The 14,253-nt window shown below is 36.1% G+C and overlaps 1 pseudogene; it reads left to right on the top strand.

Annotated features, from left to right (window-relative positions):
- Positions 1–11,800: 11,800 nt before the first annotated feature.
- The window catches only part of LOC131831429 (ubiquitin thioesterase OTUB1-like), a 70,088-nt pseudogene continuing 67,635 nt past the window's right edge, over positions 11,801–14,253 (top strand).

Below are 14,253 nucleotides of genomic sequence, written 5' to 3'. Positions count from 1 at the left end.
GTCATTCAATATTTGGAAGCCAACTGGTGTGATGGATCATATTAATAAGATAAAGGATAAGAACCATATTGATGAGGGATAGACACAGAAAAATGTTCACCTTCAGCCCAGAAGGCTAACATATAACCTGCTTTACTTCAGTAAGGATATAATAAATGCTGGTTGCTACATTCTTCTTTTTTTAAAAGATTTTTATTTATTTATTTGACAGACAGAGATCACAAGTAGGCAGAGATGCAGGCAGAGAGACAGAGGAAGGGAAGCAGGCTTCCCGCTGAGCAGAGAGCCCAATGTGGGGCTCAATTCCAGGACCCTGGGATCATGACCTGAGCTGAAGGCAGAGGCTTTAACCCACTGAGCCATCGAGGTGTCCCTGGTTGCTACATTCTTAATGGTACTCATGACTTCTTGAAAATCTCCCAAATAGTTAATATTGAGCTGAATGATAAGCACCAGAGAAATCTTGCAAAAATAACTTTATGAGTAAAAATTCAAAGAGGACATTTGTAATTTAATATTCTCTTCACATCCCTTCCCCTTGAGCACTGAGTATATAATCAGCAGTTTCATAGAGCAAAAGTGTAGCTCTTTCTGACCACAGGTCCTAACCCTGTGTTATATAATTAAAGCTTTTTTTTTTTTTTGCACCATAAACATCTAAGAATTCTTTCTTGGCCATCCACTCACAGACCCACATCATTTAGGTGCCAATGTAGAGCCTGTCCTCTCATCTGGACTTCAAGCACTTGATGCAAATTTGGTGCAAACTTCTTTTGATTTCATTCCAGGGGCTTTTCAAGGAGTAGGGTGTTTGGGGAACACTTTCATGTGGATTGCTTAGGATGCATTTCTCTAGCCTGTGGTTACTCTATAGGGAGGAAACTAGTACCCTGGAAAGAATGGTAGTGAGACTCAGAAACCTGATACCCTCTATCAATCCCTATTTTTATAGAAAGTTGTCTTTCTTGAGCAGGGGACAACCACCTAAGCCAATAGGATAGCTGCCAATCTTAAGACTGCCATGTTAAGATTTCCTCCCCATTGATCTAATGTGAACCCCTCTAGATCTCTGGTTTAGCCACTTCTGGTTATGAGATATCTGCCTAGAGCTGACTGAAACCAACATCCATTTGAATTAAAACTCCACTGGGCACTGTTTCCTAAGGAAGCTGGCTATGAAGACTATATATGTTGGATTGTCGCTTAGACCATAATGGATTTCTATCTTTACTATTTTCATCAGTGTCCCCTACTGACTACTTAATTTATAACATTGGATAATTTTCCCTTATAAAATATTTTTAGTGTTTTCCATGGGTTAAAAATGGCAAGTTCTTTATTGCACAGCATGTTTTTTTGGTGTATTCACTGGCACCCATTTGTAGTCTAGAATGCAATGGGAAAGGGGAGGGACTCTGGCATTCCTACTCTAAGGCTGTGTTCTTAGCAATTTTTATTTGAGGGATACCTCCAGTCAGTTTGACCCTAGGAAACTATGACATATTCTTTGTGGGATGCCACCTTGATAATGGGAACCTCTCTACTTTTCTAGAAACATAGGTTCTCCTCAAGAACTTTCTCTTGAGAAAACTTTTAACCCACTGGAATCAATTTGAATTGCAAGATTTAAGAAAAAAAAAAAAAAGGACTGATCTTCTGTAACACAGCATGATCTCAGTATTCCTTAGGAGACAAGGAAAAATGCCCCATTAATGGGACATTAAGCTTCAATATGATCTATCAGTTAGATCTGTTCTGTAAGAAACAGGGCAAATGGAATGAGGTACCCTATATCCAGACCTTCATGGTTTTAAATCTGGAACCCAACCTAAGGGTCTCTTGAAGAATATTTGGCCACCAGCCAAACTAATAAATGCCCTCCTGTCATATTGGATGATGATTATCAACACAGGCCTCCTCCTAGTAAACCCAGGTTGCCAGAGGAAACACAGCCCATCCCTAACAAAGAAGATACTGACTCTCTCACTGTTCCTCCTCCTAATAGATCCAAGTTACTCTTGTATGTGAGGTTTCCTCTTTCATTCATTTCTTGGGTTAAAGGCTATGATAATTAAAACCAATCATCTGTGTTGTCTATCTTGGAATAAGGACTTTAAGGAATATTACCAGCAGCTGCTGGACTCCTTTTGTTTTGGAGAAGTTTCCTGTCTTCTCTGACCCAACCTGGACTGCCTATTTTCACTTTTTGTTAGTGGGGAAAACAAACAAACAAACAAACAAACAAATAAAAGCATGCCTCTGCTCATCTCTCTGAGATGATCAGCTTTAGGACCGGGTGTCCTCTTTCTCTGCCCTCTGGGCTTTTACTGCCTTCAGCCCTGCTGGCAGTAAATCACCTCTTCTGCTTCCCCCTCCCTCTTCCATTTTCTTCACCACCATGGGCAAGGCTTGCATAACCAGCTCCTATATTGTCCTCTGTGCCTCCAGTGCCATCAGCTCCTGGTACTTCTTCCCTAGGTAACAAGAGCAAGGAGCATCCTCCCTGGACTAAGACAACCCACTTCATATTTCACCACTGGTTGCCCATGTAAAAATTGACAATGGGGAACAAATTGATTAACTTTTGAATGGACATAGGTGCAACTATTCCATATTAAAGCTACTTTAAGCTAGTTTAATTAAGGGAGACATATCTTTGGCATTTTTATCATTAAATTTAATACTTCCATTCTACTCATGTTTACTAGAAGTCAGATAAGTTTATGTTATGTCTGTTGCAATGTTTTAGCAAAAAAAGATGACTTAAAATGATGGTTAGTTTTGCCTGTTTAATAAAGTTCTCATGGGTAATTGTAGAGATAGCTTGTGATACCTTTGGTAACCTGAAATGTTTAAGTTTTTCTAAGTTAGATGACAAATTGGATTAAATCCCTTAATATCTAACCCTTTTCTAAGTAAGATAAAATACTGAAGTTTGGGGCACCAGGATGGCTCAGTGGGTTAAAGCCTCTGCCTTCGGCTCAGTTCATGGTCCCAGGGTCCTGGGATTGAGCCCCGCATCAGGCTCCCTGCTCGGTGGGGATCCTGCTTCCTCCTCTCTCTCTGCCTGCCTCTGTGCCTACTTGAGATCTCTGTCTGTCAAATAAATAAATAAAATATTTTTTAAAAATACTAAAGTTTTGGTTTTGAATATAGGTTTATGCTTTTGGCTTTTTATTACAGAGAAGATGAGATACTTGGTTCCTTTTTTTTTTTTTTTAAAGATTTTATTTATTTATTTGACAGACAGAGATCACAAGTAGGCAGAGAGTCAGGCAGAGAGAGAGAGAGGAGTTAGCAGCCTCCCCGCAGATCAGAGAGCCCCATGCGGGGCTCAATCCCAGGACCCTGGGATCATGACCCTAGCCGAAGGCAGAGACTTTAACCCACTGAGCCACCCAGGCGCCCTGGATACTTGGTTCTGATGGTAAATATGCTTTATGTATTATTGGAATATTATAATGGAAAAATATGGTTTTTTAGAAATTATGAAATATATTCTTAAATTTGCTGATCTGAAGAATTCTGATATAACAGACAGTTCACAAATTGGTTGCTACTTAATTCTCACCAGAGACTGAGGTTTCTAAGAGTTAAAATTCCACCAAATGTAATTAAGACTGATGGAAATAAGAGAAACAATTCTATATACAAGAAAAGATGTGCTTTTAATAATAAATATATAAGGAATGGGAATACATTTTATTGAGGGAAATGGAAGCAATTTTATCCTAAAGTGAGACTCATTGTTTGAGAGAAAATGTTTAGGAAAAAAATCTGTATGTAATAGAAAGTTGTGGAAGGCAGGAGTAAGGTTTGAATGAATAGATTTTAAAAGTACAATGGCATAAAATGGAATTTTTTTTCTCTCTTTCTTAAGAAGACAAAGTTTTCTTAGATTGTTGGTCTGCTCTTGATAAGAAAATATAAACACATTTTTCCTTTTTTTAAATCTGCCCAATACCAAAGTTTTTGTGTTTTGTCTTTAGCAAAACTTCGATTACATAAGAGAACTGCAACTTTTCATATTAAAGGAACTAAGTTTCCTAAAAAATTGTATAACCTTCTGTAGACTATCTTATTGCCAGCTTGTGTAAATAGATAATTAACTATTAAAGTTATAATGATATGTAATCCTGTTAGGTTATGTTCTTTAAATGGTAAATGAAGTTTTTTTTTTTTAACTAATTAGGTTTATTAATTTGGTATGTTAAGATACTTGGAAAATACTGTTAAACCAATAATTATAAGCCATAAGTTGTATTATATGGGTAAATACTATAAGAATTTAAGAATATATATGAAATTCCTGAAGTTTTAATGTGTCCTATTATAAGGTTATTATTTGAATTATTGAAATGCTATGTGTCAAAGAAATAAGTGGATTTCTCATCAATTTCATTATAATAAACTTTCATATCAGATCTTTAACCATGTCCATTTTTTAGTTTGTTTTGTTTGGTTTTGGTTTTGGTTTTGGTCACATATAGTTACTGTTCTGATGCTCTCTCAAAATGTGTTTCATCTTCAAGGAGATTTGTAAAAAGGAATTTTCACAAATAAACGTTTTTGATATGTTTAAAATCATAAAACCGAACTGGATTAGAATTTCTAGAACTAATAGGAAAGCTGCATTCAAATAGAGCAAAAATTAATATCACAGGACTGAACGATTTGAGGAAGATGATAAAATATTCCTTTGCAAACAAATTGAAACAATTAACTTTTCTCCCTACCTGAACTCCAAAATTCAGCAATTCTCAATGAGTATGGCAGTTACAGCTATTTGCATATATTCAATAAGAATTTGTTCTCCTTGGAAACATTGGTTATATTACCAGGGTTTTAACTGGAATGTCATATTTGAGAGAAAATTAGAGATAGATTTAGATAAAACCAAACAGCTTTAAGGAATTAAGGTTGACTTTATGGAGACAAGTGATGCCCCTTAGAAATATTGGCCTGCTAACCCTGTTTAGAGAGTTCCCAACAATCTTACCAGATGAGTAAAGAATATCACTTCCTGGAAAGTATAGCAATTTCAGGATACTTTGGGGGCCTCAGGAAAAGGAATTCACCCAAATCAACAGGTAGTGAAGGCAAATCTGATAACAAGTACTTGGCTTGGCTCTGGCCTCAAAAGGCTATTAAAATGTCAACCTAAATATTCCTCATAAGAATTCCAGCAAAGCAGTTTTTAAATGATCTATATGATTAATCATTATTCTCACTGAGATTATGTAAATAATTAAGCTAAGTTTGTTAAGACTAATAAGTTAGTCTTGATTTGGCTATCTATGTAATTAAGGGTGAATTTAAAGAGAAATATATTTCAAGAATGCATCCTTATGAACGTTAGATTCCAGTTTTGATTGCCTTTAAATGTTTGCTTAAGCTAGGCAATGTGAGGTAAACTTTGGAGAGTTTGCCATAACAGCTCATGTATAGACCATCTTCCTTCTTGTTACTCTGTGGGTAAATAAAAGGGACTCTATGGGTATATGATTATTTAAATAGCTGGACAATGGGATGCACTCCCCAGCAATTATATACCTCAGCTGTCACCTCGATCAATTCTATGTGGCTGATATAACAAAATTGCTCAAAAAAACCAAGGCATAACTCCCTCCATGTGGTTAACTATGGACTTATGGAAATAATAGAGGGTCCCATCTTCCTTATCACTGGATTGGATAATGCACTTGGGGATGCCCTTATCTCCCAGAACAAGTCATCTACTTTCCAGTGATTCTTCATAATTAAGATATTAAGACTAGACATCAGGCAAAGGTTTCAAAGGTTTTATCTCTTAGCCATGTTTGTCTTGGGAGTCATGTCTATTGTTGTAAAAAGTTAAAGCTTTAGCCAAACATATAGAAGCCACCGTTAGCCAAACCCAATATGAAGTCACCCATAAATTTGAAAAGTGATCCTTTAAAACCTAATGGCCCTTGATATCTTGACTGCAAGTCAAAGAAAAACTTACTATGCTAACATTGAAAGCAATTATCATGTCTATATCCCTGATGACTCTCCTAATGTATCCAAAGTTTTATCAGACATACCCAACATGCCTTAGTGGTAGCACTTTTCTTTTCTTTCTTTTTTTTTTTTTTTAATGGGCACAACATTATGCTGAGCTATAAAACCTATCTTTGTGCTTGATTTGTGGCTTACTACCCATATTGAGCTCATTAGCCCTTGGTTTTCTAAATTAAAAGGTACAGATTGACATTATTTAAATCAATAAATAGCTGATATCATACATCACCACAATTCTAGAACATATAGGGGTATTTCTATTACTTAAAAAAAAAAAAAAGTTTCTTGCTGGCCCATGGTAAATGTTTCATGAGACAGCCCATGCCTTAAAAGGCCTTTCTTTTATCTCTAAACTATCAAAATTTTAGTTGAATATGTCAACCCACATATAGGCTCATGACAAATTTCCTATGTAGTCCTTCTTATTAATACACCAAAGAAGGATAATGTCAAATATGGGATGCTTCCCCCAGAAGCCTGTGAACATTCCACTATTTTACAGGCAACCACTGACTGGGGATCAGGTTTAAAATGGGTAGCACTTAATGAAACACAATTGTTATATGGGTCAAATTTATGGCTACGGCTTACACGAGGCTGGATTGGAAGATGCACTATAGGTTATTCTTAGATACAACACTAAGACAATCACTAAGACAATCACTGTAACACTAAGACAATGACAAGTCCAACTAATCTTCCACATCTAAAACAATGATGGTCAATATCTGTGTTCCTTTGGTATAACTTTCTGACATCTATTTGTCTATTTGTCTTCCATCATGTGGCACATGGAAACCCTGGATAAATAGAAAATGAGGGCTTTAAATGATTCTCAAAATACCATTACATTATTAAAAACTAAAGTCACTCAAATGTATAAAGAAATTCTCTAAAATAGAATGATATTACGTGTCTTAGTATCACCACAAGGAGGAATATATGCCATTATTAAAGTGGACTGTTTTGTCTACATTCTAAATTGTAACAAAAATATGACAGGATTTTTTTATTGATATAAATAACTAAATTGGTGCTCCTGAAGACTCAACATTGTCACTTAATGATTGGTTATATTCCTGGTCAAGAGATGGTTTATGGCCCATGTGGAAAGGGCTTCTCATTGCTCTTATTTTTATTATAATAATAACATTAATGTTTTTGTAAATGTTTTGTCTCTTGCTTTGTTCTCTCTTTTTTAAAAGAAGATTTTATTTATTTATTTATTTATTTGATAGAGATCACAAGTAGGCAGAGAGAGAAAGAGAGAAAGGTAATCAGGCTCCCTGCTGAGCAGAGAGCCTGATATGGGGTTCAAGCCAAGAACCTTGGCTTCATGACCTGACCCGAAGGCAGAGGCTTTAACACACTGAGTTACCTAGGTGCCATTTTGTTTGTTCTCTTTTATTGCCAAGATACATGTAAGCAGTATGTTCCTAACTACTAGAAATGAATTCACCCCTGGGTCCACTCTTCACTCTATAGTAATGGACTTCCATAATAATCACTCATTTGTTTTTAAATATTTATTTATTTATTTATTTATTTGAGAAAGAGAGAGAGAAAGCATGAGTCAGGGAGAAGCAGAGGGAGAAAATCTTCAAGCAGACTCCCCACTAAATGCGGAGCCCAATATGGGACTCATTCTCATAACCCATGAAATCATGACCTGAGCCAAAACCAAGAGTTAGACACTATTAGTGGTTATGTCAAAGAGGTTACTGCCTGTTTATTCTCCTAGGATTTTTGTTCAGACCTCACATTTAGCTCTTTGTTATTGGTTAGAAAATAACCAAGATTTAGACCCAGGTATCCCCCATAATGGTTACTTGTAGGAACAGATAGTGACCAATTTCAGTCCATAGGTAGGGACATCTCTATGGCCCCTCTCATCTTTTCACTCTTCAATAACCTTAGAGATCTATGGACAAAAAATTTAGTCAGAGAGGAAATGATGAGGGTTAGAAGCAGAAAAAAAAGTTCACCTTTAGCCTAAAACCCAGAGCCCGTTTCATTTCAGCAAGGGTCTAATAAATGCTGGATGTATATATTTAAAACCTCTCGTGACTGCCTGAAAATGTCCCAAATAGTTAATATTGAGCTAAATGATAAGGACCAGAGAAATCTTGCAAAAGGAGTTTTATGAATAAAAATTCAAACAAGACATTTATGATCTAAGTCTCTCCATGTTCCCTCCTCTTTGAGCACTAAACATATAACCACTGGCTTCATACAGCAAAAGTACAGTTCTTTCTGTCCAAGGTTCCCAACTCCAAGCTATAATAAAAGCACTGAAAATGCTTTTTTTTTTTTTTACACTGAAAATGTCTCGATGTTTTTTTTTCTTGACCATCCGCTAAAAACGCCACATTACATATGATCATTTCAATAGATGTGGAAATGAAGTACATCAATTCATAATTTAAAAAAATACCCACAACGAAATAAGTTTAGTGTGAACATACCTCAACATCATAAAAGCCATATGGGGAAAGCAAAACAAAATAAAACAAAAATGTAGCTTTCATCATCCTTCGAGGGTAAAAAACAACTTTCTTCTAAGGTCAGAAACAAGACAAGGATGTTTACCCTCTTCACTTTTATTTATTATGGTACTGAAAGTCTTAGCCACATCAATCAGGAAAAAAACAAACAAATAAATAAATAAATAAAAGGCATTCAAATCAGTAAGGAAGAAGTACAACTGTCACTATTTGCAGATGACATGATACTGTTTATAGAAAAACTGAAAGATTCCACAAAAAAACCTGCTATAAATGATAAACAAATTCAGTAAAGTTCCAAGATACAAAATCAATTTAGAGAAATCTATTACATTTCTATTCACCAATAATGAAGCAGTAGAAAGAGAAAATAGGAAACCAATCTCATTTACAATTATAACCAATACAAACTTAACAGAAAAAGTGAAAGATCTGTACTCTTAAAACTATAAAACATTGATGAAAGAAATTGAAGATGACAAAAGAAATACAAAAACTGTCCATGGTCATGGATTGAAAGAACAAATATTGTTAAAATAGCTATACTACCTAAAACAATTTACACATTTAATACAATTCCTATTGAAATACCATGAGGATTTTTCACAGAGCTAGAACAAAAATCTTAAAATTTGTGTGGAGCCAGTAAATTCCCAGATAACTAAGTCAACCTTGAAAAAGAAAATCAAAACTGGAAGCATCACTTTTCCAGACTTCATGCTCTATTGCAAAGCTGTAGTAATCAAAGCAGTATGGTACTGGCACAAGAACAGACACACAAGTCAGCAGAACAGGAGAGAAAACCCAGAAATAACCACCCAAATACATGGAAAACTAATCTTTGACAAAACAGGAAAGACTACCTAGTCGGAAAGGAGAGTCTCTTCAACAGTGTTGAGAAAACTGAACAAGGATATGCAAAAAGAATTAAATTAGACCACTTTTTTCAGCATACATAACAATAAACTAAAAATGAGCAAAGATCCAAATGTGAGGCCTAAACAAAAATCCTAGAAAAATAAACAGGCAGTAACCTCTTTGACATAAGCCATAGCAACTTCTTTCTAGATAAGTTTCCTGAGGCATGGGAAATAAAAGCAAAAAGATAAACTTTTAAACTACATAAAAACAAAAAAACAAAACAAACAAACAAAAAACCTCTGCACAGTGAAGGACACAATTAAGTAAACTAAAAGTCAATGCATTAAATGGGAGAAGATATTTGCAAATGATATTTCTGATAAAGAGTTAGTATCCAAAATATAGAAGAAACTGATACAACTCAACACATCAAAAATAAATAATTCAATTTTAAAAATGGTCAGAAGATATAAAGACATTTCTCCAAAGAAGACATCCAAATGGCCAACAGACTCATGGAGAGATATTCATCACTACTTACCACCAGGGAAATGCTAATCAAATCTGCAGTGAGATATAACCTCACCACTGTCAGAATGGCTAAAATCAACAACACAAGAAACAACAGGTGTTAGTGAGAAGAATAAAAAATGCTTGTGATCTTTTAGTCAGTTTGCAAACTGGGGCAGACATTCTAAAAAACAGTTTGGAGGGTACTCAAATAACTGAAAATAGAACTACTCAATGATCCAGGGATTGTACTACTAGCATTTACTCAAAGAATACAATAACATTAATACAGAATGTTACATGCACACCTATGTTTATAGAAGGATTAATTACAATAGTTAAAATACAGAAGCATCCCAGTATCCATCAATTGATGAATGGATAAAAAAATACATGATTCTCACATGAGTGTGTGTGTGTGCATATGTGTGCATGCATACACACACATAGATAATGAAACATTATGAAGCCATAAAAATGTAATTTTGCCATTTGCAAGGATATGGATAGAGTTAAAGAGTATAATGCTAAGTAGAATAAAGACAGAAAGTCAGATACCATATTATTTCATTCACATGTGGAATTTAAGAAGATAAACGAGCAAAGAGTAGTAAAAGAGATAAAGACAAACCAAGAAACAGACTCTTAATTATAGAGGAAAAAACTGATGGTTACCAGAGGGAAGAGGGATGAAGGAATGGATAAAATATGTGATGGGAATTAAAGAGTGAACTTGTAAAGAGCAATTAATGCTGTTATGTAGGTGCTGAATCACTATATATACACCTGAAACTAATTTAATACTGTGTGTCAACTAACTGGAATTAAAATAAAACCAAAATATAGATGCAGTCTATAACTATCAAAATTTTGAACATATAAATAAAAAAAAACTTTGAGAATGAAAATTAGGGGTAAAAACACCCAAAAATATGTCAGTACCTTAAACAAAATATTAGTAAGAAGATTAGAAAAAAAAATAAGTGAACAGTTATTTCCAAGTGGAATCCATCCCAATAACACAACAAATGTTAAACATTAAAGCAAAACTAGTCAAAAATGGTAATGTTTATTCTAGGAATGCAAGAATGGGTTAGAATTTTTGAAAGATGAATCAATATAATACATTTTAACATAGTTAAGATAAAAAGTTATAGCATAATATTTGGTGCAGAAAATAAATCTGACAGATTTCATGAGCACTATAGTATGAAAACTTCCAGCAACATAGGGCTAGAGGGAACTCAATCTCACAAATATTATCTACAAATATTACCTACAATAATATTCAATAATGTAGTAGTTCAGTACTTTCACCTGAGGTCTGAGGTCTGGAATAAGGCAAAGGTGTTTACTACCATTTTGCTTATTTGGACTTTGATGAAATTCATAGATAGTGTATTAAAGAAAAAGGAGGAGGAGGAGGGAAAGAGAAAGAAGAAGAAGGAGAAGAAGAAGAAGGAGGAGAAGAAGAAGGAGGAGAAGGAGAGGATGGAGAAGAGGAATTTTATATATTAGAAAGGAAGAAGTACAGCTGTCTGTGTTTGGGAGTGATATAATTGTGTATAACAAATATATGAAATAATTTACAAGTGTAGGAGAGGTAAGAGGGTGGAGGAATAGGAGACCCTATTTCAACCAGTCCCCTGAATTGAGCTAGATATCTACCAGAGCACTCTGAACACCCATGAAATCCGACTGATATGTAAGAATATACACTTCTGGATCTCTATGGGGGCAGAGGCTTGTAAGTGGAAAGGTACAGAGGAGTTGAGAGTGCACAGACAGATATCAGTGGATAAACAGAAGGGGGAGGGAGCCATTCGAAGGTAATATCCCAGTGCAAAAGTGCCCTGCAGCTAGGGACAAGCAATAGCTTGGAGATGGTAGCTGAGAGATTGGAAGGAACTGATAACAGCTCTCTAACACAACAAAATGACTTAAGGGACAATTGCTGGGACCAAATAGCCACAGGGCCACAGTCCCACAGTCACAGGAAGGCTACAGCATCTGCCTGCCCACGTGGGCTTGGGTCAGCAGTTCCTTTCAGCTGGCAGCTGCTGTGGCCACCACAGTTGCCTCTGCTGCCTCCAGAGCTGCTTCAGTTGATGGCACCCATCTTAGGCTTGAGTCAGCAGTTCCAGGTAAGAATGGCAGCTGCTGGGAGCAGGCTTGCCTGGATGAGTATCACTCATGGTTTTGGTGGCACAGGGTACAGAGACAAGCAAGGAACCTCAGGTGACCACTGAAACTGTGGTTGGGGGTGCACGCCACCTGTAAGAGGCTGTGATGCTCAATGGAGTTTGCAGAGGGGGAATCTGTGTTTTGGACCATTCAGAGAGGAGCAGATTGTGGCTCCTCTCTGAAGTGGAGGTCTGTGTGCAGTCAGTTTACTTTGCTCTGACCCTCCAAAAAGTTGTGAAAGCCATCAGAGAACAACAACCTCCAGAAAACAAAAGCCAATAAAACTGACCCCCTCAGAGTCCAGCCCCTTGATAATGGACAGGGCAATTCTGCCCAAGCAGGATTGACTGAAAAAAAAAAAATGCAGCAAGTGCCTCCCCCAGAAGACCAGCTGAAAGAACAAGAAAGCAACAACCACAGGGTTCCCATAAAAGTGTAAAACCCCAGCACTAAGGGAAAACAATATACTAAGCTCCCAGTATTGCCTCACAGCCTGTGTATTTCTTAGATACAACTTCTCTCTCTATCTCTTTTTTTTTTATTCATTCTCACAATTCTTGTTCTTTTATTTACTTTTTTTTTTACCTACTTAACATTTCAACTGGATGTTTAATACAACATATTCCATTGTAACTTATTTAACTTGAACTATTTTCCACACATATACTTTTTTTTTCTTTTTCTATTTCTTTTATATATACATAGATAAAAGCTTCAATGTAGTCATTTTTTCCCTATTCAATACTACCTCCACTTATAATTTCCCTGTATCTCTGGAAAGTTAAGTTCTCTTAAAAAGAGAACAAGATACACTCAGAAAGAACTGAAATACCCTTCTTTGTCCACATTGAGGGATTATAACCGCCTTTCATCACCTCTTCCTTTATACTTTTTTTTTTAAGATTTTATTTATTTATCTGACAGACAGAGATCACAAGTAGGCAGAGAGGCAGGCAGAGAGGGAGGAGGTAGCATGCTCCCTGCTGAGCAGAGGGGCTTGATCCCAGGACCCTGGGATCCTGACCTGAGCCAAAGGCAGAGGCTTTAACCCACTGAGCCACCCAGGCACCCCTCCTTTATACTTTTTGTGTTTTTTTGTTGTTGTTTTGTTTTGTTTTGTTGGTCTCTTTGTTTTGTTTTTGTACTTTATAAATCTTATCCTTGAGGTTTATTTTGGCTGGGTTTTTCTTTCTTACTTTCTTTCTTTCCTTTTTTTCTTTTCTTCTTTTTTTCTTTTGTAGGTCTTTCTGTGTGATTTTGTTTTTACACTTTATAATCTTACTCATGGGGCTCATTTTGGTTATTTTTCTTTTTTCCTTTCCTTTTTTCTTTCTTTTTCATGGTGACTTCCAATTGTTCTGAAATTTTCCAGGGTGCACCTTGTCTGGATCATGGTTGATATTTTCAGCTATACATCACCTCACCTCCTTTCACCAGAATGACTAGTAGGAGGGGAACCCAATAGAGGAAAAATTCAGAGACTGTCACAGACCTATTCAGACCTCTGTCACAGAACTATTGGATATAGACATAAGCAGTATATCAGAAATAGAATTCACAGTAACAGTTATGTAGACAATGGCTAGGACGGAGAAAACCATTAGTGGTAACATAGAATCTCTAAGGCAGAAATGAGAGCTGATCTGGCAGAACTTAAAAGTGTTATCAAGGAGATCCAATCTAAACTAAATACTCTAACAGCTAGGGTTAATGAGACCAAAGATTGAATTAGGATCTAGAAGACAAACTGATAGAAAAGAAGGATCAGGAGAGGCCTAGAACAAACAGCTTAGAAGCCATGAAAATAGAATTATATAAATAAATGATGCCATGAAACATTCCAGTGTCAGAATTGTTGGGATCCCTGAGGGGTTGGAGGGAGAAAGAGAGAGTACTAGAAGATATAGTTGAGAAAATCCTAGCTGAAAATTTCCCTAACCTGGGGAATGGAACAAGTGTTCCTGTCCTAAAGGCAGAGAGGGCACCCCCCACCAAGATTCAGGAGGGCAGAAACACCTACCAGAATGTGATTGTGAAATTCGTGAATCATAAAACCAGATAAAATATATTAAGGATAGCTAGGGGAAGAGATTTCTTGGGTATGAAGAGGAACATCAGAATAACGTAAGACCTGTCCACAGAAACTTGTCAA

This window comes from Mustela lutreola, chromosome 1 (assembly GCF_030435805.1).
Source record: "Mustela lutreola isolate mMusLut2 chromosome 1, mMusLut2.pri, whole genome shotgun sequence".
NCBI classification, from domain to species: domain Eukaryota; kingdom Metazoa; phylum Chordata; class Mammalia; order Carnivora; family Mustelidae; genus Mustela; species Mustela lutreola.
Note: the sequence above shows the minus strand (reverse complement) of the source record. Positions and strands in the feature narration are given on the sequence as shown.